General features: G+C 35.9%; 11 non-coding genes across 11 annotated transcripts; all 11 read right to left on the reverse strand.

Annotated features, from left to right (window-relative positions):
- Window positions 1-337: 337 nt before the first annotated feature.
- TRNAP-UGG (transfer RNA proline (anticodon UGG)) lies at window positions 338-409 on the reverse strand. Its single transcript has one exon. It is a non-coding gene; the product is annotated as a tRNA-Pro (tRNA).
- A 6,466-nt stretch (window positions 410-6,875) lies between these two features.
- On the reverse strand, window positions 6,876-6,947 carry TRNAP-UGG (transfer RNA proline (anticodon UGG)). Its single transcript has one exon. It is a non-coding gene; the product is annotated as a tRNA-Pro (tRNA).
- A 2,470-nt stretch (window positions 6,948-9,417) lies between these two features.
- On the reverse strand, window positions 9,418-9,489 carry TRNAP-AGG (transfer RNA proline (anticodon AGG)). The gene has a single exon. It is a non-coding gene; the product is annotated as a tRNA-Pro (tRNA).
- An 874-nt stretch (window positions 9,490-10,363) lies between these two features.
- On the reverse strand, window positions 10,364-10,435 carry TRNAP-UGG (transfer RNA proline (anticodon UGG)). The gene has a single exon. It is a non-coding gene; the product is annotated as a tRNA-Pro (tRNA).
- Window positions 10,436-12,905: 2,470 nt separating this feature from the next.
- Window positions 12,906-12,977, reverse strand: TRNAP-AGG (transfer RNA proline (anticodon AGG)). Its single transcript has one exon. It is a non-coding gene; the product is annotated as a tRNA-Pro (tRNA).
- An 873-nt stretch (window positions 12,978-13,850) lies between these two features.
- Window positions 13,851-13,922, reverse strand: TRNAP-UGG (transfer RNA proline (anticodon UGG)). Its single transcript has one exon. It is a non-coding gene; the product is annotated as a tRNA-Pro (tRNA).
- A 2,470-nt stretch (window positions 13,923-16,392) lies between these two features.
- On the reverse strand, window positions 16,393-16,464 carry TRNAP-AGG (transfer RNA proline (anticodon AGG)). The gene has a single exon. It is a non-coding gene; the product is annotated as a tRNA-Pro (tRNA).
- An 873-nt stretch (window positions 16,465-17,337) lies between these two features.
- TRNAP-UGG (transfer RNA proline (anticodon UGG)) lies at window positions 17,338-17,409 on the reverse strand. Its single transcript has one exon. It is a non-coding gene; the product is annotated as a tRNA-Pro (tRNA).
- A 2,470-nt stretch (window positions 17,410-19,879) lies between these two features.
- On the reverse strand, window positions 19,880-19,951 carry TRNAP-AGG (transfer RNA proline (anticodon AGG)). Its single transcript has one exon. It is a non-coding gene; the product is annotated as a tRNA-Pro (tRNA).
- An 874-nt stretch (window positions 19,952-20,825) lies between these two features.
- On the reverse strand, window positions 20,826-20,897 carry TRNAP-UGG (transfer RNA proline (anticodon UGG)). Its single transcript has one exon. It is a non-coding gene; the product is annotated as a tRNA-Pro (tRNA).
- Window positions 20,898-23,345: 2,448 nt separating this feature from the next.
- Window positions 23,346-23,417, reverse strand: TRNAP-AGG (transfer RNA proline (anticodon AGG)). Its single transcript has one exon. It is a non-coding gene; the product is annotated as a tRNA-Pro (tRNA).
- Between the last annotated feature and the right edge of the window lie 571 nt (window positions 23,418-23,988).

A 23,988-nucleotide genomic window follows, 5' to 3' on the forward strand; every position in this document is an offset into this window, starting at 1 on the left:
TAATATAAATCTTTGTTTCACTTTTTAAAAACATCCCTAATTCACGTAACTAACATTTTCCCTCAGGCAAATATGCCTCGTTGTTAATTGCCTTATCCGAACGACCTTTTATTAAATATAGAGTCCATGGCTTTCATTTTTTCTCCACGACTCCCTTTATAAAGCATGAATGCTCTATTATCGCGTGCTCCAAATCCTATCATCATAGGTATACAAAGTAAAATACTCCCCGAAGGCATCCTTACACATCCCTCGTACTCTTTGAAAGGTATTTTAAAATAACAAAATGAAAGCCAAAAAACTGTTTCAGTCCCAGAGATAAAATTAAAAAAAGCATGGGCTCGACCTGGATTTGAACCCGGGACCTCTCGCACCCAAAGCCAGAATCATACCCCTAGACCATCGAGCCGTGCTAAGCTATGTTGAAGTTATTGAACTGATTAAAGTTTGCCTGAAATGCCAGACAACGGCGAAGATGAATAATTTCCAAAGCACAGATCATTTCCTGAGCTTTCTTTCATAACAAAATTACTTTCAGATACAGTTAGTAGCATAGTATTTTGTTTTATGATTATTGAATAGGCGCTTGTTAACTATTTACACAAGCAGATGATTATTGAACAAAAATTGCATTATTTCAATGCTATGATTTTTATCTCTAAGTAGAGTAATAATTAGTTTTCGCGATCGAGAAGTAGAACTTTCGATTTCAGCTAAATTTTAAAACAAATATTAAATGCAAACTACATCTCAAACCGCTATTCATATTTTTAATGCAAGAGATTCGAACAGATTTTACTGAATTCAGTAAGTCACAATGCTTTGTGTTTACAAATAAAGATCGGGAACATCGAGAGTACTTTTTTGCCTGAGGATGAAGCATAAGATCTTTAGCGTATGTCCGATAACACCAAATTACATTGCTCCTCTCTGAGAGTACGAATTATTCAAAAGATGTTGCTCTACATTTGCTCTCCCAAAGCATTAAGCCAAAATTATTATATTCTACTAAACTAAGTTTCTAGTAGCCTATGACTTATAATATACCGACTGCAAAAATACTTTTTAATTTAATATTAATATGAGCGTACATGAATACACACATTAATATTTTATACGCGCGTATGCAAAATTAAAAGAATTTGCAAATTATGACTATTTTTACGAGAAGTATTGAAACAAAGGCAATAATTATGACATCGAAGAATTATGTAAATATTAAGAGTCGAATACGTAAGTGTACACGTGTTGGTCCTCGGAGCTGTAAGCGGACAAGGTTGTTTTCGGCGACTTGTGTGCTCCTACTCCTTCATGGCACTCGCTGTGTTTCTCGCAAAGGTTGCGTAAATTTTATGATGTATCAGGTGAAATGAGTAGCCACGAAAGTATGGATGAAATGAATAGATGGAGAATAATCAATAGATTGGAAGCAGCAAAATCAGAGGGCATATGGCTACAGATCCCAATAAATTGCCAAAGTCGTATGCAGTTTGTGGAATCGATTTCGGGAAACTAGATCTATATCGAGAAGAATTTGGATAAGTAGACCAAGATCCACAACTATCAAAGAGGGCTATTGTTTGGCACATTCAGCGCGGCGACACGGGACTCCTACAACCTTTAACTCTCACGTTGGCTGTATGCTGCCAATGAAACCCGAGCTTCACCGTGTATAGTTGCCCGACGACTCCAGAAGTCAGAACTGTCTGCCCAAAGACCCGCTGTTCACGTTCACGATCTCTGCAGCACACAATGAAGGGCGTTTAGCATGGTGTAACGAACACGTACCTTGGATCAACTTCCAGTGGAACACCGTGTTTTTTACAGATGTGTCGAGATTCAGCCTGGATTCCCGGCGTACCTGTGTCTGGAGAGTGCTTAGAACACGGTACCATCTCTCCCTCTTTAAGGGAAATGATCATTACGCGGTGGAGGTGTAATGGTTTGGGGAGGCTTCCCGCATGAGTTTGACAAAAGCATCTTGCCTTCTACGAAGTATAAGACATCTTTGTGTCCTATGTTGAACTTTTCAGGTGAGCACTTCATATTCGACCTGGGCTCCTAGTTAAGGTACAACAACGTCTGCCACATAGCACTCAGCTGGTCGACGATTAGTTGGTGGTAAAGATATTCGGAATATCGAATGGCCATCTAGATCTTCTCAACATTACGCAGCATGTCTGGAATGCTGTTAGGAGGGCGGTTTCATCTCGCCATTCCCACCGATGATGATCTCGAAGTTCAAAAGTGCCTTGCAGCAGGAGTGGTTACTTCCTTTCCAAAATGGAGTTACGCTGCTCTAGCTATCCGATTGTCAGAGAGGAATATACGCATCTTAAAATCGTTTTCAGATATATATAATAAGGTTGGTCTTGGACAGCTCTGCGTTATGAACTTTACTGAAAATCATGCGCTTAAAAAATAACTTTGAAGCGGTACATCACTTTCTCGTTTATAAGTGTGTATTCGTACCAAATTTGATTAAAATCAAATTTCACTAGATTTTCAGAATAGTGCAAATTCTTTTAACCCAGCACAATATTTCAGGTATACATATAATCATATACACAGATATATAAATATATATGTAAGATAAAAATGTATGAATCAGAATTATAATATAACTATAAACATTAATTCTTCCTCTCTATTCTAAAATCGTAATAACGTATCTGCATTGCGTCATTCAGATTAATCATGCAATCTTACGTAACCGTTAATACCAGATGCCTCTTGACAACCAATCACTGAATTGTAAACCAAAACTTTTCTCTTCGCGTGCTTCCATAACTACGCACTTCAGCTTTTGCTCGCTACTGTGCTAAGATGTGATTTCGCTGGCTTGCTTTCTAGCCCAACAATATCAAAAATGTAAATCGTCTGTGGAAAGGCACGACTAGAGTGTCAAGTGATTGTGGCCACAAATATCAATTGGAAATAAAAATGGAATTAAAACTGCCTCGACTGCCAAGTTCTTTAGATGTTACCAAGTTAGCATTACTAGCATACTACGCAATCAAATCCTTCTTCAATATGGATATAAGCACGCATCGACAGTGTTCCGTTTTTTCCTTGTGCTTTTATTATGACAATTAAGCCAGCAGGATAGTTTCCTGCAGCCTGAAACCTCAATGGAAAATTTAATTCAGCTCTTCAAATCATCGTTTTGTGATAAATCCAAGATAATGTGAAAGAAGTGAATCATCAAATTTGTTTTTTCAGTGTTTAAAAAATATTAGATCATACTTCTGCTGTGGTGTTTTGCAAGTGCTTCAAAAAAATAATCACGCATAGTGTTTACAGATTGAAAGTAATATCTCGATAAATTGAGAAGTTGGAATGCCTAGTGAATAGGAAATCATCAGTGAATTACCTTTTAGGAATTAAGCATTACAGTGGGTTCAAGGTCGATCTGAGTTAAGTGTTTGCAAGTATGTGCGACAGAAAATTATTTGCTTGCGCTTCTGCTTTTTCAACAGTTCAAAAATTGTTACATTCGTGTGAATCTAACTCAGGAACTAAATCATTTAATATGCTGAGGATTCTATAGTTTTCATTTCAACTTTGGTTAAAATTTTCTGCAATTTGTTTTGAGAAAATCTGAAATTCTTGTTCATTAATTTTTCTAATTTTTCATAATTACGTGTGAGCAAATTAAGTAATTAATTTTAAGCTATTTAAATTATTCATAGGGAAGGATATTAAGATAAGTTTTTATGTTTTTGAAATTTTGTTGAGAATTTTGAATACCAAATTTATAATTATTCTAAAAATGAAGTAGGTGTAAAAAATAAGTGAAATTATTACAGATACGTAATATGAAATTATGGTAAATGCATGTTAAAATTTATGGGTGATTGTATGTTAACTATAGTGTATGTCGAGGGAGTACTGGTTCCTTCAACAGAGGCCTGTAATTACCTCTGTATAGTTGTTCCTTTTACCCTCTTCATGCAAGATAATGTTGGAGGCTCTCATTTTATGAATGCATGTAAATTTTTTATATTATTATTATTATTAATATTGTTATATTATGGAATGTATTAATGCAGTTCTCAAAGGCCAGTTACCTTAATGCAAGGAACGGAGGTCTTTTCAAGTAACTGCCTAGGCACCCTGGCCACCAGTGCAGAGAACACACAGGTTAGCTCAAGAGGACAGCCCTATTGATGGATATGTTTGTTTAGTATTGCGAGGCTCTCTAGTTTGGTAAAATAAGGAATTGTAGATGAAAGATAATAACGGTGAAACCATAATTTCTGAAACAGTTACTCCTAATATATTTATGGTATTAAAATATAATTTATCAATATGAAAATTAATATCATAAATATTTATGTGCATTACATTAAATTATAAGTAATGATTATGTAAAAGTTTATTTTGTGATATTCTGCGATAACAAGAACCTTCCCTGAAAAATTATGATTATGTGAACTCTCAAACAAAAAGACTTTTGGACTGAAATGTTGAAAAATTCAATAGGACTCTAAAAATTAAGAATCTATTTTAAAAAAATTGATATTTATAAATAATACTTTACAGGATCAAAATTTTATTATTTATTTATATTTTTTTTTAATTTGCTAGTGCTTTAACTCTCTCTTTAAAAAGGCTTCTCTGTCGCTACTCTTTTTCTTTTTTGAAGGGGGGAATATGTAAGATAAAAATGTATGAATCAGAATTATAATATAACTATAAACATTAATTCTTCCTCTCTATTCTAAAATCGTAATAACGTATCTGCATTGCGTCATTCAGATTAATCATGCGATCTTACGTAACCGTTAATACCAGATGCCTCTTGACAACCAATCACTGAATTGTAAACCAAAACTTTTCTCTTCGCGTGCTTCCATAACTACGCACTTCAGCTTTTGCTCACTACTGTGCTAAGATGTGATTTCGCTGGCTTGCTTTCTAGCCCAACAATATCAAAAATGTAAATCTTCTGTGGAAAGGCACGACTAGAGTGCCAAGTGATTGTGGCCACAAATATCAATTGGAAATAAAAATGGAACTAAAACTGCCTCGACTGCCAAGTTCTTTAGATGTTACCAAGTTAGCATTACTAGCATACTACGCAATCAAATTCTTCTTCAGTATGGGTCTCATCACGCATCTACAGTGTTCCGTCATTTCCTTTTGTTTTTAATATGACATATATATATCATTTTAAAATAATTGAAGAATTAATATAAAAATAAATTAATTCATTATTACATAAATAGTGCAAAATGGAATATACTTCTGTCATAAGGGAAAATCAAGAAATTATAGAAATGAAATGTGCGCACGCAAAATATTGATATTTAGTTAAATCAATACTAAATTTGAAGTGAATTATTCCGTTAACTTATAACGAGAAAACCCAGCACAATATTTCATGTATACATATAATCATATACACAGATATATAAATATATATGTAAGATAAAAATGTATGAATCAGAATTATAATATAACTATAAACATTAATTCTTCCTCTCTATTCTAAAATCGTAATAACGTATCTGCATTGCGTCATTCAGATTAATCATGCGATCTTACGTAACCGTTAATATTTCAGGTATACATATAAGCATATACACAGATATATAAATATATATATCATTTTAAAATAATTGAAGAATTAATATAAAAATAAATTAATTCATTATTACATAAATAGTGCAAAATAGAATATACTTCTGTCATAAGGAAAAATCAAGAAATTATAGAAATGAAATGTGCGCACGCAAAATATTTAGTTAAATCAATACTAAATTTTGAAGTGAATTGTTCCGTTAACTTATAACGAGAAAAATGATTAAAAGTTTATTAAAATGACGAACAAAATTCAATTTAATATTTGCAAATGCGAAATGTTCATAAATGAATTCTCCAAAGCTGGGCTCGGCCGGGATTTGAACCCGGGACCTCTTCCACCCTAAGCGAGAATCATACCCCTAGACCACCGAACCACGACATAGAAGCTTGATTTGCCGATTTTCTCTCTGAAAAAGTTCCTTAGAACACATATGATTATTGTTATTGATATTGTGATTATTATTATAGTCAATATTGCGTCATGCGCGGAAATATATAATAAAAATTACGGCATGTGCGTATTTTAACAACCGTCGCCGTTTAACAACCGCTACTACTACTACTACTTTAGCGTCGCCGTTTAACAACCGCTACTACTACTGCAGGAAACATAACGGCTTCCATTCAACATTCGAGTGCATTTGCACACAGCACATTCGCGCAGTGTAGAAACTTACCAAAACATAGAGTCTCTTATTTAACTTTCAGATTTAATGAATCTCTTATCATCGAGCTAATTTTAGCTGAAATTAGCGATTAAATAGCTATGCATTGCCATGGAGCGAAATAAAATTCTTTTCATTTGTTTTTCAAACGCATTCTTACATAGCCGGATATGAGTGTGTTGCTCTTTTGCAAAATATAAGATCTTTGACTTATATTTCAAAATTAATCAGCCTGCTTTCTGATTGAAAATTTCAGAGATTGAGAAGCAATAAACACGTCCTCTATAATATAAATCTTCGTTTCATTTTTTAAAAACATTCCTAATTCACGTAACTACCATTTTCATTCAGGCAAATATGCCTCGTTGTTAATTGCATATCCGAACGACCTTTTATTAAATATACAGTCCATGGCTTTCATTTTTTCTCCACGACTCCCTTTATAAAGCATGAATACTCTATTATCGCGTGCTCTAAAACCTATCTTCATAGGTATACAAAGTAAAATACTCCCCGGAGGCATCCTAACACATCCCTCGTACTCTTTGAAGTGTATTTTATAATAACCAAATGAAAGCCAAAAAACTATTTCAGTCTCAGAGATAAAATTAAAAAAAGCATGGGCTCGACCGGGATTTGAACCCGGGACCTCTCGCACCCAAAGCGAGAATCATACCCCTAGACCATCGAGCCGTGCTAAGCTATTTTGAAATTATTGAACTGATTAAAGTTTGGCTGAAATGCCAGACACCGGCGAAGATGAATAATTTCCAAAGCACAGATCATTTCCTGAGCTTTCTTTCATAACAAAATTACTTTCAGATACAGTTAGTAGCATAGTAATTTGTTTTAGGATTATTGAATAAGCGCTTGTTAACTATTTACACAAGCAGATGATTATTGAACAAAAATTCCATATATCAATGCTATGATTTTTATCTCACAGTAGAGTAATAATTAGTTTTCGCAATCGAGAAGTAGAACTTTCGATTTCAGCTAAATTTTAAAACAAATATTAAATGCAAACTACATCTCAAACCGCTATTCATATTTTTAATGCAAGAGATTCGAACAGATGATACTGAATTCAGTAAGTCACAATGCTTTGTGTTTACAAATAAAGATCGGGAACATCGAGAGTACTTTTTTGCCTGAGGATGAAGCATAAGATCTTTAGCGTATGTCCGATAACACCAAATTACGTTGCTCCTCTCTGAGAGTACGAATTATTCAAAAGATTTTGCTCTCCCAAAGCATGAAGCCAAAATTATTATATTCTACTAAACTAAGTTTCTAGTAGCCTATGATTTATAATATACCGACTGCAAAAATACTTTTTAATTTAATATTAATATGAGCGTACATGAATATACACATTAATATTTTATACGCGCGTGTGCAAAATTAAAAGAATTTGCAAATTATGACTATTTTTACGAGAAGGATTGAAACAAAGGCAATAATTATGACATCGAAGAATTATGTAAATATTAAGAGTCGAATACGTAAGTGTACAAGTGTTGGTCTTCGGGGCTGTAAGCGGACAAGGTTGTTTTCGGCGACTTGTGTGCTCCTACTCCTTCATGGCACTCGCTGTTTTTCTCGCAAAGGTTGCGTAAATTTTATGATGTATCAGGTGAAATGAGTAGCCACGAAAGTATGGATGAAATGAATAGATGGAGAATAATCAATAGATTGGAAGCAGCAAAATCACAGGGCATATGGCTACAGATCCCAATAAATTGCCAAAGTCGTATGCAGTTTGTGAAATCGATTTCGGGAATTTAGATCTATATCGAGAAGAATTTGAATAAGTAGACCAAGATCCACAACTACGAAAGAGGACCGTTGTTTGTCACTTTCAGCGCGGCGACACGGGACTCCTACAACTTTACAGCTCTTACGTTGGCTGTATGCGGCCAATGGAACCCGAGCTTCACCGTGTATAGTGTCCCGACGACTCCAGAAGTCAGAGCTGTCTGTCCAAAGACCCGCCGTTCGCGTTCACGATCTCTGCAGCGCACAATGAAGGGCGTTCAGCACGGTGTAACGATCACGCACCTTGGCACAACTTCCAGTGGAACACCATCTTTTTTACAGATGTGTCGAGATTCAGCCTGGATTCTCGACGTACCTGTGTCTGGAGAGTACTTAGAACACGGTACGATCTCTCCCTCTTGAAGGGAAATGATCATTACGGCGGTGGAGGTATAATGGTTTGGGGAGACATTAAGTTGGACTACCGCGCATTCCTGCATGAGTTTGACAAAAGGATCTTACCTTCTACGAGGTATAAGACATCTTTGTGTCCTATGTTGAATTTTTCAGGTGGGCACTTCATATTCGAGCTGGCTCCTAGTTAATGTACAAGAACGTCTGCCACATAGCGCTCAGCTGGTCGACGATTAGTTGGTGGTAAAAATAATCGGAATATCGAATGGCCATCTAGATCTTCTCAACATTACGCAGCATGTCTGGAATGCTGTTAGGAGGGCGGTTTCATCTCGCCATTCCCACCGATGACGATCTCGAAGTTCAAAAGTGCCTTGCAGCAGGAGTGGTTACTTCCTTTCCAATATGGAGTTACGCTGCCCTACCTATCCGATTGTCAGACAGGACTATACACATCTTAAAATCGTTTTCAGATATATATAATAAGGTTGGTCTTGGACAGCTCTGCATTATGAACTTTACTGAAAATCATGCGCTTAAAAAATAACTTTGAAGCGGTACATCACTTTCTCGTTTATAAGTGTGTATTCGTACCTAATTTGATTAAAATCAAATTTCACTAGATTTTCAGAATAGTGCAAATTCTTTTAATCCAGCACAATATTTCAGGTATACATATAAGCATATACACAGATATATAAATATATATATCATTTTAAAATAATTGAAGAATTAATATAAAAATAAATTAATTCATTATTACATAAATAGTACAAAATAGAATATACTTCTGTCATAAGGAAAAATCAAGAAATTATAGAAATGAAATGTGCGCACGCAAAATATTTAGTTAAATCAATACTAAATTTTGAAGTGAATTTTTTCGTTAACTTATAACGAGAAAAATGATTAAAAGTTTATGAAAATGACGAACAAAATTCAAATTAATCTTTGCAAATGCGAAATGTTCATAAATGAATCTTCCAAAACTGGGCTCGGCCGGGATTTGAACCCGGGACCTCTCGCACCCTAAGCGAGAATCATACCCCTAGACCACCGAACCACGATATCGAAGCTTGATTTGCCGATTTTCTCTCTGAAAAAGTTCTTTAGAACACATATGATTATTGTTATTGATATTGTGATTATTATTATAGTCAATATTGCGTCATGCGCGGAAATATATAATAAAAATTACGGCATGTGCGTATTTTAACAACCGTCGCCGTTTAACAACCGCTACTACTACTGCAGGAAACATAACGGCTTCCATTCAACATTCGAGTGCATTTGCACACAGCACATTCGCGCAGTGTAGCAACTTACCAAAACATAGAGTCTCTTATTTAACTTTCAGATTTAATGAATCTCTTATCATCGAGCTAATCTTAGCTGAAATTAGCGATTAAATAGCTATGCATTGCCATGGAGCGAAATAAAATTCTTTTCATTTGTTTTTCAAACGCATTCTTACATAGCCGGATATGAGTGTGTTGCTCTTTTGCAAAATATAAGATCTTTGACTTATATTTCAAAATTAATCAGCCTGCTTTCTGATTGAAAATTTCAGAGATTGAGAAGCAATAAACACGTCCTCTATAATATAAAATCTTCGTTTCATTTTTTAAAAACATCCCTAATTCACGTAACTACCATTTTCATTCAGGCAAATATGCGTCGTTGTTAATTGCCTTATCCGAACGACCTTTTATTAAATATAGAGTCGATGGCTTTCATTTTTTCTCCACAACTCCCTTTATAAAGCATGAATACTCTATTATCGCGTGCTCTAAAACCTATCTTCATAGGTATACAAAGTAAAATACTCCCCGAAGGCATCCTTACACATCCCTCGTACTCTTTGAAGTGTATTTTATAATAACCAAATGAAAGCCAAAAAACTATTTCAGTCTCAGAGATAAAATTAAAAAAAGTATGGGCTCGACCGGGATTTGAACCCGGGACCTCTCGCACCCAAAGCGAGAATCATACCCCTAGACCATCGAGCCGTGCTAAGCTGTTTTGAAATTATTGAACTGATTAAAGTTTGGCTGAAATGCCAGACAACGGCGAAGATGAATAATTTCCAAGGCACAGATCATTTCCTGAGCTTTCTTTCATAACAAAATTACTTTCAGATACAGTTAGTAGCATAGTAATTTGTTTTAGAATTATTGAATAAGCGCTTGTTAACTATTTACACAAGCAGATGATTATTGAACAAAAATTCCATATATCAATGCTATGATTTTTATCTCAAAGTAGAGTAATAATTAGTTTTCGCAATCGAGAAGTAGAACTTTCGATTTCAGCTAAATTTTAAAACAAATATTAAATGCAAACTACATCTCAAACCGCTATTCATATTTTTAATGCAAGAGATTCGAACAGATGATACTGAATTCAGTAAGTCACAAGGCTTTGTGTTTACAAATAAAGATCGGGAACATCGAGAGTACTTTTTTGCCTGAGGATGAAGCATAAGATCTTTAGCGTATGTCCGATAACAGCAAATTACGTTGCTCCTCTCTGAGAGTACGAATTATTCAAAAGATTTTGCTCTCCCAAAGCATGAAGCCAAAATTATTATATTCTACTAAACTAAGTTTCTAGTAGCCTATGATTTATAATATACCGACTGCAAAAATACTTTTTAATTTAATATTAATATGAGCGTACATGAATATACACATTAATATTTTATACGCGCGTGTGCAAAATTAAAAGAATTTGCAAATTATGACTATTTTTACGAGAAGTATTGAAACAAAGGCAATAATTATGACATCGAAGAATTATGTAAATATTAAAAGTCGAATACGTAAGTGTACAAGTGTTGGTCTTCGGGGCTGTAAGCGGACAAGGTTGTTTTCGGCGACTTGTGTGCTCCTACTCCTTCATGGCACTCGCTGTTTTTCTCGCAAAGGTTGCGTAAATTTTATGATGTATCAGGTGAAATGAGTAGCCACGAAAGTATGGATGAAATGAATAGATGGAGAATAATCAATAGATTGGAAGCAGCAAAATCACAGGGCATATGGCTACAGATCCCAATAAATTGCCAAAGTCGTATGCAGTTTGTGAAATCGATTTCGGGAATTTAGATCTATATCGAGAAGAATTTGAATAAGTAGACCAAGATCCACAACTACGAAAGAGGACCGTTGTTTGTCACTTTCAGCGCGGCGACACGGGACTCCTACAACTTTACAGCTCTTACGTTGGCTGTATGCGGCCAATGGAACCCGAGCTTCACCGTGTATAGTGTCCCGACGACTCCAGAAGTCAGAGCTGTCTGTCCAAAGACCCGCCGTTCGCGTTCACGATCTCTGCAGCGCACAATGAAGGGCGTTCAGCACGGTGTAACGATCACGCACCTTGGCACAACTTCCAGTGGAACACCATCTTTTTTACAGATGTGTCGAGATTCAGCCTGGATTCTCGACGTACCTGTGTCTGGAGAGTACTTAGAACACGGTACGATCTCTCCCTCTTGAAGGGAAATGATCATTACGGCGGTGGAGGTATAATGGTTTGGGGAGACATTAAGTTGGACTACCGCGCATTCCTGCATGAGTTTGACAAAAGGATCTTACCTTCTACGAGGTATAAGACATCTTTGTGTCCTATGTTGAATTTTTCAGGTGGGCACTTCATATTCGAGCTGGCTCCTAGTTAATGTACAAGAACGTCTGCCACATAGCGCTCAGCTGGTCGACGATTAGTTGGTGGTAAAAATAATCGGAATATCGAATGGCCATCTAGATCTTCTCAACATTACGCAGCATGTCTGGAATGCTGTTAGGAGGGCGGTTTCATCTCGCCATTCCCACCGATGACGATCTCGAAGTTCAAAAGTGCCTTGCAGCAGGAGTGGTTACTTCCTTTCCAATATGGAGTTACGCTGCCCTACCTATCCGATTGTCAGACAGGACTATACACATCTTAAAATCGTTTTCAGATATATATAATAAGGTTGGTCTTGGACAGCTCTGCATTATGAACTTTACTGAAAATCATGCGCTTAAAAAATAACTTTGAAGCGGTACATCACTTTCTCGTTTATAAGTGTGTATTCGTACCTAATTTGATTAAAATCAAATTTCACTAGATTTTCAGAATAGTGCAAATTCTTTTAATCCAGCACAATATTTCAGGTATACATATAAGCATATACACAGATATATAAATATATATATCATTTTAAAATAATTGAAGAATTAATATAAAAATAAATTAATTCATTATTACATAAATAGTACAAAATAGAATATACTTCTGTCATAAGGAAAAATCAAGAAATTATAGAAATGAAATGTGCGCACGCAAAATATTTAGTTAAATCAATACTAAATTTTGAAGTGAATTTTTTCGTTAACTTATAACGAGAAAAATGATTAAAAGTTTATGAAAATGACGAACAAAATTCAAATTAATCTTTGCAAATGCGAAATGTTCATAAATGAATCTTCCAAAACTGGGCTCGGCCGGGATTTGAACCCCGGACCTCTCGCACCCTAAGCGAGAATCATACCCCTAGACCACCGAACCACGATATCGAAGCTTGATTTGCCGATTTTCTCTCTGAAAAAGTTCTTTAGAACACATATGATTATTGTTATTGATATTGTGATTATTATTATAGTCAATATTGCGTCATGCGCGGAAATATATAATAAAAATTACGGCATGTGCGTATTTTAACAACCGTCGCCGTTTAACAACCGCTACTACTACTGCAGGAAACATAACGGCTTCCATTCAACATTCGAGTGCATTTGCACACAGCACATTCGCGCAGTGTAGCAACTTACCAAAACATAGAGTCTCTTATTTAACTTTCAGATTTAATGAATCTCTTATCATCGAGCTAATCTTAGCTGAAATTAGCGATTAAATAGCTATGCATTGCCATGGAGCGAAATAAAATTCTTTTCATTTGTTTTTCAAACGCATTCTTACATAGCCGGATATGAGTGTGTTGCTCTTTTGCAAAATATAAGATCTTTGACTTATATTTCAAAATTAATCAGCCTGCTTTCTGATTGAAAATTTCAGAGATTGAGAAGCAATAAACACGTCCTCTATAATATAAAATCTTCGTTTCATTTTTTAAAAACATCCCTAATTCACGTAACTACCATTTTCATTCAGGCAAATATGCGTCGTTGTTAATTGCCTTATCCGAACGACCTTTTATTAAATATAGAGTCGATGGCTTTCATTTTTCTCCACAACTCCCTTTATAAAGCATGAATACTCTATTATCGCGTGCTCTAAAACCTATCTTCATAGGTATACAAAGTAAAATACTCCCCGAAGGCATCCTTACACATCCCTCGTACTCTTTGAAGTGTATTTTATAATAACCAAATGAAAGCCAAAAAACTATTTCAGTCTCAGAGATAAAATTAAAAAAAGTATGGGCTCGACCGGGATTTGAACCCGGGACCTCTCGCACCCAAAGCGAGAATCATACCCCTAGACCATCGAGCCGTGCTAAGCTGTTTTGAAATTATTGAACTGATTAAAGTTTGGCTGAAATGCCAGACAACGGCGAAGATGAATAATTTCCAAGGCACAGATCATTTCCTGAGCTTTCTTTCATAACAAAATTACTTTCAGATACAGTTAGTAGCATAGTAATTTGTTTTAGAATTATTGAATAAGCGCTTGTTAACTATTTACACAAGCAGATGATTATTGAACAAAAATTCCATATATCAATGCTATGATTTTTATCTCAAAGTAGAGTAATAATTAGTTTTCGCAATCGAGAAGTAGAACTTTCGATTTCAGCTAAATTTTAAAACAAATATTAAATGCAAACTACATCTCAAACCGCTATTCATATTTTTAATGCAAGAGATTCGAACAGATGATACTGAATTCAGTAAGTCACAAGGCTTTGTGTTTACAAATAAAGATCGGGAACATCGAGAGTACTTTTTTGCCTGAGGATGAAGCATAAGATCTTTAGCGTATGTCCGATAACAGCAAATTACGTTGCTCCTCTCTGAGAGTACGAATTATTCAAAAGATTTTGCTCTCCCAAAGCATGAAGCCAAAATTATTATATTCTACTAAACTAAGTTTCTAGTAGCCTATGATTTATAATATACCGACTGCAAAAATACTTTTTAATTTAATATTAATATGAGCGTACATGAATATACACATTAATATTTTATACGCGCGTGTGCAAAATTAAAAGAATTTGCAAATTATGACTATTTTTACGAGAAGTATTGAAACAAAGGCAATAATTATGACATCGAAGAATTATGTAAATATTAAAAGTCGAATACGTAAGTGTACAAGTGTTGGTCTTCGGGGCTGTAAGCGGACAAGGTTGTTTTCGGCGACTTGTGTGCTCCTACTCCTTCATGGCACTCGCTGTTTTTCTCGCAAAGGTTGCGTAAATTTTATGATGTATCAGGTGAAATGAGTAGCCACGAAAGTATGGATGAAATGAATAGATGGAGAATAATCAATAGATTGGAAGCAGCAAAATCACAGGGCATATGGCTACAGATCCCAATAAATTGCCAAAGTCGTATGCAGTTTGTGAAATCGATTTCGGGAATTTAGATCTATATCGAGAAGAATTTGAATAAGTAGACCAAGATCCACAACTACGAAAGAGGACCGTTGTTTGTCACTTTCAGCGCGGCGACACGGGACTCCTACAACTTTACAGCTCTTACGTTGGCTGTATGCGGCCAATGGAACCCGAGCTTCACCGTGTATAGTGTCCCGACGACTCCAGAAGTCAGAGCTGTCTGTCCAAAGACCCGCCGTTCGCGTTCACGATCTCTGCAGCGCACAATGAAGGGCGTTCAGCACGGTGTAACGATCACGCACCTTGGAACAACTTCCAGTGGAACACCATCTTTTTTACAGATGTGTCGAGATTCAGCCTGGATTCTCGACGTACCTGTGTCTGGAGAGTACTTAGAACACGGTACGATCTCTCCCTCTTGAAGGGAAATGATCATTACGGCGGTGGAGGTATAATGGTTTGGGGAGACATTAAGTTGGACTACCGCGCATTCCTGCATGAGTTTGACAAAAGGATCTTACCTTCTACGAGGTATAAGACATCTTTGTGTCCTATGTTGAATTTTTCAGGTGGGCACTTCATATTCAAGCTGGCTCCTAGTTAATGTACAACAACGTCTGCCACATAGCGCTCAGCTGGTCGACGATTAGTTGGTGGTAAAGATAATCGGAATATCGAATGGCCATCTAGATCTTCTCAACATTACGCAGCATGTCTGGAATGCTGTTAGGAGGGCGGTTTCATCTCGCCATTCCCACCGATGACGATCTCGAAGTTCAAAAGTGCCTTGCAGCAGGAGTGGTTACTTCCTTTCCAATATGGAATTACGCTGCCCTACCTATCCGATTGTCAGACAGGACTATACACATCTTAAAATCGTTTTCAGATATATATAATAAGGTTGGTCTTGGACAGCTCTGCATTATGAACTTTACTGAAAATCATGCGCTTAAAAAATAACTTTGAAGCGGTACATCACTTTCTCGTTTATAAGTGTGTATTCGTACCTAATTTGATTAAAATCAAATTTCACTAGATTTTCAGAATAGTGCAAATTCTTTTAATCCAGCACAATATTTCAGGTATACATATAAGCATATACACAGATATATAAATATATATATCATTTTAAAATAATTGAAGAATTAATATAAAAATAAATTAATTCATTATTACATAAATAGTACAAAATAGAATATACTTCTGTCATAAGGAAAAATCAAGAAATTATAGAAATGAAATGTGCGCACGCAAAATATTTAGTTAAATCAATACTAAATTTTGAAGTGAATTTTTTCGTTAACTTATAACGAGAAAAATGATTAAAAGTTTATGAAAATGACGAACAAAATTCAAATTAATCTTTGCAAATGCGAAATGTTCATAAATGAATCTTCCAAAACTGGGCTCGGCCGGGATTTGAACCCGGGACCTCTCGCACCCTAAGCGAGAATCATACCCCTAGACCACCGAACCACGATATCGAAGCTTGATTTGCCGATTTTCTCTCTGAAAAAGTTCCTTAGAACACATATGATTATTGTTATTGATATTGTGATTATTATTATAGTCAATATTGCGTCATGCGCGGAAATATATAATAAAAATTACGGCATGTGCGTATTTTAACAACCGTCGCCGTTTAACAACCGCTACTACTACTGCAGGAAACATAACGGCTTCCATTCAACATTCGAGTGCATTTGCACACAGCACATTCGCGCAGTGTAGCAACTTACCAAAACATAGAGTCTCTTATTTAACTTTCAGATTTAATGAATCTCTTATCATCGAGCTAATCTTAGCTGAAATTAGCGATTAAATAGCTATGCATTGCCATGGAGCGAAATAAAATTCTTTTCATTTGTTTTTCAAACGCATTCTTACATAGCCGGATATGAGTGTGTTGCTCTTTTGCAAAATATAAGATCTTTGACTTATATTTCAAAATTAATCAGCCTGCTTTCTGATTGAAAATTTCAGAGATTGAGAAGCAATAAACACGTCCTCTATAATATAAAATCTTCGTTTCATTTTTTAAAAACATCCCTAATTCACGTAACTACCATTTTCATTCAGGCAAATATGCGTCGTTGTTAATTGCCTTATCCGAACGACCTTTTATTAAATATAGAGTCGATGGCTTTCATTTTTCTCCACAACTCCCTTTATAAAGCATGAATACTCTATTATCGCGTGCTCTAAAACCTATCTTCATAGGTATACAAAGTAAAATACTCCCCGAAGGCATCCTTACACATCCCTCGTACTCTTTGAAGTGTATTTTATAATAACCAAATGAAAGGCAAAAAACTATTTCAGTCTCAGAGATAAAATTAAAAAAAGTATGGGCTCGACCGGGATTTGAACCCGGGACCTCTCGCACCCAAAGCGAGAATCATACCCCTAGACCATCGAGCCGTGCTAAGCTGTTTTGAAATTATTGAACTGATTAAAGTTTGGCTGAAATGCCAGACAACGGCGAAGATGAATAATTTCCAAGGCACAGATCATTTCCTGAGCTTTCTTTCATAACAAAATTACTTTCAGATACAGTTAGTAGCATAGTAATTTGTTTTAGAATTATTGAATAAGCGCTTGTTAACTATTTACACAAGCAGATGATTATTGAACAAAAATTCCATATATCAATGCTATGATTTTTATCTCAAAGTAGAGTAATAATTAGTTTTCGCAATCGAGAAGTAGAACTTTCGATTTCAGCTAAATTTTAAAACAAATATTAAATGCAAACTACATCTCAAACCGCTATTCATATTTTTAATGCAAGAGATTCGAACAGATGATACTGAATTCAGTAAGTCACAAGGCTTTGTGTTTACAAATAAAGATCGGGAACATCGAGAGTACTTTTTTGCCTGAGGATGAAGCATAAGATCTTTAGCGTATGTCCGATAACAGCAAATTACGTTGCTCCTCTCTGAGAGTACGAATTATTCAAAAGATTTTGCTCTCCCAAAGCATGAAGCCAAAATTATTATATTCTACTAAACTAAGTTTCTAGTAGCCTATGATTTATAATATACCGACTGCAAAAATACTTTTTAATTTAATATTAATATGAGCGTACATGAATATACACATTAATATTTTATACGCGCGTGTGCAAAATTAAAAGAATTTGCAAATTATGACTATTTTTACGAGAAGTATTGAAACAAAGGCAATAATTATGACATCGAAGAATTATGTAAATATTAAAAGTCGAATACGTAAGTGTACAAGTGTTGGTCTTCGGGGCTGTAAGCGGACAAGGTTGTTTTCGGCGACTTGTGTGCTCCTACTCCTTCATGGCACTCGCTGTTTTTCTCGCAAAGGTTGCGTAAATTTTATGATGTATCAGGTGAAATGAGTAGCCACGAAAGTATGGATGAAATGAATAGATGGAGAATAATCAATAGATTGGAAGCAGCAAAATCACAGGGCATATGGCTACAGATCCCAATAAATTGCCAAAGTCGTATGCAGTTTGTGAAATCGATTTCGGGAATTTAGATCTATATCGAGAAGAATTTGAATAAGTAGACCAAGATCCACAACTACGAAAGAGGACCGTTGTTTGTCACTTTCAGCGCGGCGACACGGGACTCCTACAACTTTACAGCTCTTACGTTGGCTGTATGCGGCCAATGGAACCCGAGCTTCACCGTGTATAGTGTCCCGACGACTCCAGAAGTCAGAGCTGTCTGTCCAAAGACCCGCCGTTCGCGTTCACGATCTCTGCAGCGCACAATGAAGGGCGTTCAGCACGGTGTAACGATCACGCACCTTGGAACAACTTCCAGTGGAACACCATCTTTTTTACAGATGTGTCGAGATTCAGCCTGGATTCTCGACGTACCTGTGTCTGGAGAGTACTTAGAACACGGTACGATCTCTCCCTCTTGAAGGGAAATGATCATTACGGCGGTGGAGGTATAATGGTTTGGGGAGACATTAAGTTGGACTACCGCGCATTCCTGCATGAGTTTGACAAAAGGATCTTACCTTCTACGAGGTATAAGACATCTTTGTGTCCTATGTTGAATTTTTCAGGTGGGCACTTCATATTCAAGCTGGCTCCTAGTTAATGTACAACAACGTCTGCCACATAGCGCTCAGCTGGTCGACGATTAGTTGGTGGTAAAGATAATCGGAATATCGAATGGCCATCTAGATCTTCTCAACATTACGCAGCATGTCTGGAATGCTGTTAGGAGGGCGGTTTCATCTCGCCATTCCCACCGATGACGATCTCGAAGTTCAAAAGTGCCTTGCAGCAGGAGTGGTTACTTCCTTTCCAATATGGAGTTACGCTGCCCTACCTATCCGATTGTCAGACAGGACTATACACATCTTAAAATCGTTTTCAGATATATATAATAAGGTTGGTCTTGGACAGCTCTGCATTATGAACTTTACTGAAAATCATGCGCTTAAAAAATAACTTTGAAGCGGTACATCACTTTCTCGTTTATAAGTGTGTATTCGTACCTAATTTGATTAAAATCAAATTTCACTAGATTTTCAGAATAGTGCAAATTCTTTTAATCCAGCACAATATTTCAGGTATACATATAAGCATATACACAGATATATAAATATATATATCATTTTAAAATAATTGAAGAATTAATATAAAAATAAATTAATTCATTATTACATAAATAGTACAAAATAGAATATACTTCTGTCATAAGGAAAAATCAAGAAATTATAGAAATGAAATGTGCGCACGCAAAATATTTAGTTAAATCAATACTAAATTTTGAAGTGAATTTTTTCGTTAACTTATAACGAGAAAAATGATTAAAAGTTTATGAAAATGACGAACAAAATTCAAATTAATCTTTGCAAATGCGAAATGTTCATAAATGAATCTTCCAAAACTGGGCTCGGCCGGGATTTGAACCCGGGACCTCTCGCACCCTAAGCGAGAATCATACCCCTAGACCACCGAACCACGATATCGAAGCTTGATTTGCCGATTTTCTCTCTGAAAAAGTTCCTTAGAACACATATGATTATTGTTATTGATATTGTGATTATTATTATAGTCAATATTGCGTCATGCGCGGAAATATATAATAAAAATTACGGCATGTGCGTATTTTAACAACCGTCGCCGTTTAACAACCGCTACTACTACTGCAGGAAACATAACGGCTTCCATTCAACATTCGAGTGCATTTGCACACAGCACATTCGCGCAGTGTAGCAACTTACCAAAACATAGAGTCTCTTATTTAACTTTCAGATTTAATGAATCTCTTATCATCGAGCTAATCTTAGCTGAAATTAGCGATTAAATAGCTATGCATTGCCATGGAGCGAAATAAAATTCTTTTCATTTGTTTTTCAAACGCATTCTTACATAGCCGGATATGAGTGTGTTGCTCTTTTGCAAAATATAAGATCTTTGACTTATATTTCAAAATTAATCAGCCTGCTTTCTGATTGAAAATTTCAGAGATTGAGAAGCAATAAACACGTCCTCTATAATATAAAATCTTCGTTTCATTTTTTAAAAACATCCCTAATTCACGTAACTACCATTTTCATTCAGGCAAATATGCGTCGTTGTTAATTGCCTTATCCGAACGACCTTTTATTATATATAGAGTCGATGGCTTTCATTTTTTCTCCACGACTCCCTTTATAAAGCATGAATACTCTATTATCGCGTGCTCTAAAACCTATCTTCATAGGTATACAAAGTAAAATACTCCCCGAAGGCATCCTTACACATCCCTCGTACTCTTTGAAGTGTATTTTATAATAACCAAATGAAAGCCAAAAAACTATTTCAGTCTCAGAGATAAAATTAAAAAAAGCATGGGCTCGACCGGGATTTGAACCCGGGACTTCTCGCACCCAAAGCGAGAATCATACCCCTAGACCATCGAGCCGTGCTAAGCTATTTTGAAATTATTGAACTGATTAAAGTTTGGCTGAAATGCCAGACAACGGCGAAGATGAATAATTTCCAAAACACAGATCATTTCCTGAGCTTTCTTTCATAACAAAATTACTTTCAGATACAGTTAGTAGCATAGTAATTTGTTTTAGGATTATTGAATAAGCACTTGTTAACTATTTACACAAGCAGATGATTATTGAACAAAAATTCCATATATCAAGGCTATGATTTTTATCTCAAAGTAGAGTAATAATTAGTTTTCGCAATCGAGAAGTAGAACTTTCGATTTCAGCTAAATTTTAAAACAAATATTAAATGCAAACTACATCTCAAACCGCTATTCATATTTTTAATGCAAGAGATTCGAACAGATGATACTGAATTCAGTAAGTCACAACGCTTTGTGTTTACAAATAAAGATCGGGAACATCGAGAGTACTTTTTTGCCTGAGGATGAAGCATAAGATCTTTAGCGTATGTCCGATAACACCAAATTACGTTGCTCCTCTCTGAGAGTACGAATTATTCAAAAGATTTTGCTCTCCCAAAGCATGAAGCCAAAATTATTATATTCTACTAAACTAAGTTTCTAGTAGCCTATGATTTATAATATACCGACTGCAAAAATACTTTTTAATTTAATATTAATATGAGCGTACATGAATATACACATTAATATTTTATACGCGCGTGTGCAAAATTAAAAGAATTTGCAAATTATGACTATTTTTACGAGAAGTATTGAAACAAAGGCAATAATTATGACATCGAAGAATTATGTAAATATTAAGAGTCGAATACGTAAGTGTACAAGTGTTGGTCTTCGGGGCTGTAAGCGGACAAGGTTGTTTTCGGCGACTTGTGTGCTCCTACTCCTTCATGGCACTCGCTGTGTTTCTCGCAAAGGTTGCGTAAATTTTATGATGTATCAGGTGAAATGAGTAGCCACGAAAGCATGGATGAAATGAATAGATTGAAAGCAGCAAAATCACAGGGCATATGGCTACAAATCCCAATAAATTGCCAAAGTCGTATGCAGTTTGTGGAAACGATTTAGGGAAACTAGATCTATATCGAGAAGAATTTGGTGAAGTAGACCAAGAACCACAACTACAAAAGAGGACCGTTGTTTGTCACTTTCAGCGCGGCGACACGGGACTCCTACAACTTTACAGCTCTTACGTTGGCTGTATGCGGCCAATGGAACCCGAGCTTCACCGTGTATAGTGTCCCGACGACTCCAGAAGTCAGAGCTGTCTGTCCAAAGACCCGCCGTTCGCGTTCACGATCTCTGCAGCGCACAATGAAGGGCGTTCAGCATGGTGTAACGATCACGCACCTTGGAACAACTTCCAGTGGAACACCATCTTTTTTACAGATGTGTCGAGATTCAGCCTGGATTCTCGACGTACCTGTGTCTGGAGAGTACTTAGAACACGGTACGATCTCTCCCTCTTGAAGGGAAATGATCATTATGGCGATGGAGGTATAATGGTTTGGGGAGACATTAAGTTGGACTACCGCGCATTCCTGCATGAGTTTGACAAAAGGATCTTACCTTCTACGAGGTATAAGACATCTTTGTTTCCTATGTTGAATTTTTCAGGTGGGCACTTCATATTCGAGCTGGGCTCCTAGTTAATGTACAACAACGTCTGCCACATAGCGCTCAGCTGGTCGACGATTAGTTGGTGGTAAAGATATTCGGAATATCGAATGGCCATCTAGATCTTCTCAACATTACGCAGCATGTCTGGAATGCTGTTAGGAGGGCGGTTTCATCTCGCCATTCCCACCGATGACGATCTCGAAGTTCAAAAGTGCCTTGCAGCAGGAGTGGTTACTTCCTTTCCAATATGGAGTTACGCTGCCCTACCTATCCGATTGTCAGACAGGACTATACACATCTTAAAATCGTTTTCAGATATATATAATAAGGTTGGTCTTGGACAGCTCTGCATTATGAACTGAAAATAATGCGCTTAAAAAATAACTTTGAAGCGGTACATCACTTTCTCGTTTATAAGTGTGTATTCGTAACTAATTTGATTAAAATCAAATTTCACTAGATTTTCAGAATAGTGCAAATTCTTTTAATCCAGCACAATATTTCAGGTATACATATAAGCATATACACAGATATATAAATATATATATCATTTTAAAATAATTGAAGAATTAATATAAAAATAAATTAATTCATTATTACATAAATAGTGCAAAATAGAATATACTTCTGTCATAAGGAAAAATCAAGAAATTATAGAAATGAAATGTGCGCACGCAAAATATTTAGTTAAATCAATACTAAATTTTGAAGTGAATTTTTTCGTTAACTTATAACGAGAAAAATGATTAAAAGTTTATGAAAATGACGAACAAAATTCAAATTAATCTTTGCAAATGCGAAATGTTCATAAATGAATCTTCCAAAACTGGGCTCGGCCGGGATTTGAACCCGGGACCTCTCGCACCCTAAGCGAGAATCATACCCCTAGACCACCGAACCACGATATCGAAGCTTGATTTGCCGATTTTCTCTCTGAAAAAGTTCCTTAGAACACATATGATTATTGTTATTGATATTGTGATTATTATTATAGTCAATATTGCGTCATGCGCGGAAATATATAATAAAAATTACGGCATGTGCGTATTTTAACAACCGCTACTACTACTTTAGCGTCGCCGTTTAACAACCGCTACTACTACTGCAGAAAACATAACGGCTTCCATTCAACATTCGAGTGCATTTGCACACAGCACATTCGCGCAGTGTAGCAACTTACCAAAACATAGAGTCTCTTATTTAACTTTCAGATTTAATGAATCTCTTATCATCGAGCTAATTTTAGCTGAAATTAGCGATTAAATAGCTATGCATTGCCATGGAGCGAAATAAAATTCTTTTCATTTGTTTTTCAAACGCATTCTTACATAGCCGGATATGAGTGTGTTGCTCTTTTGCAAAATATAAGATCTTTGACTTATATTTCAAAATTAATCAGCCTGCTTTCTGATTGAAAATTTCAGAGATTGAGAAGCAATAAACACGTCCTCTATAATATAAAATCTTCGTT

This window comes from Stegodyphus dumicola, chromosome 2 (genome assembly GCF_044657685.1).
Source record: "Stegodyphus dumicola isolate Sdum_Otavi_A_Nest chromosome 2, ASM4465768v1".
NCBI lineage: Eukaryota > Metazoa > Arthropoda > Arachnida > Araneae > Eresidae > Stegodyphus > Stegodyphus dumicola.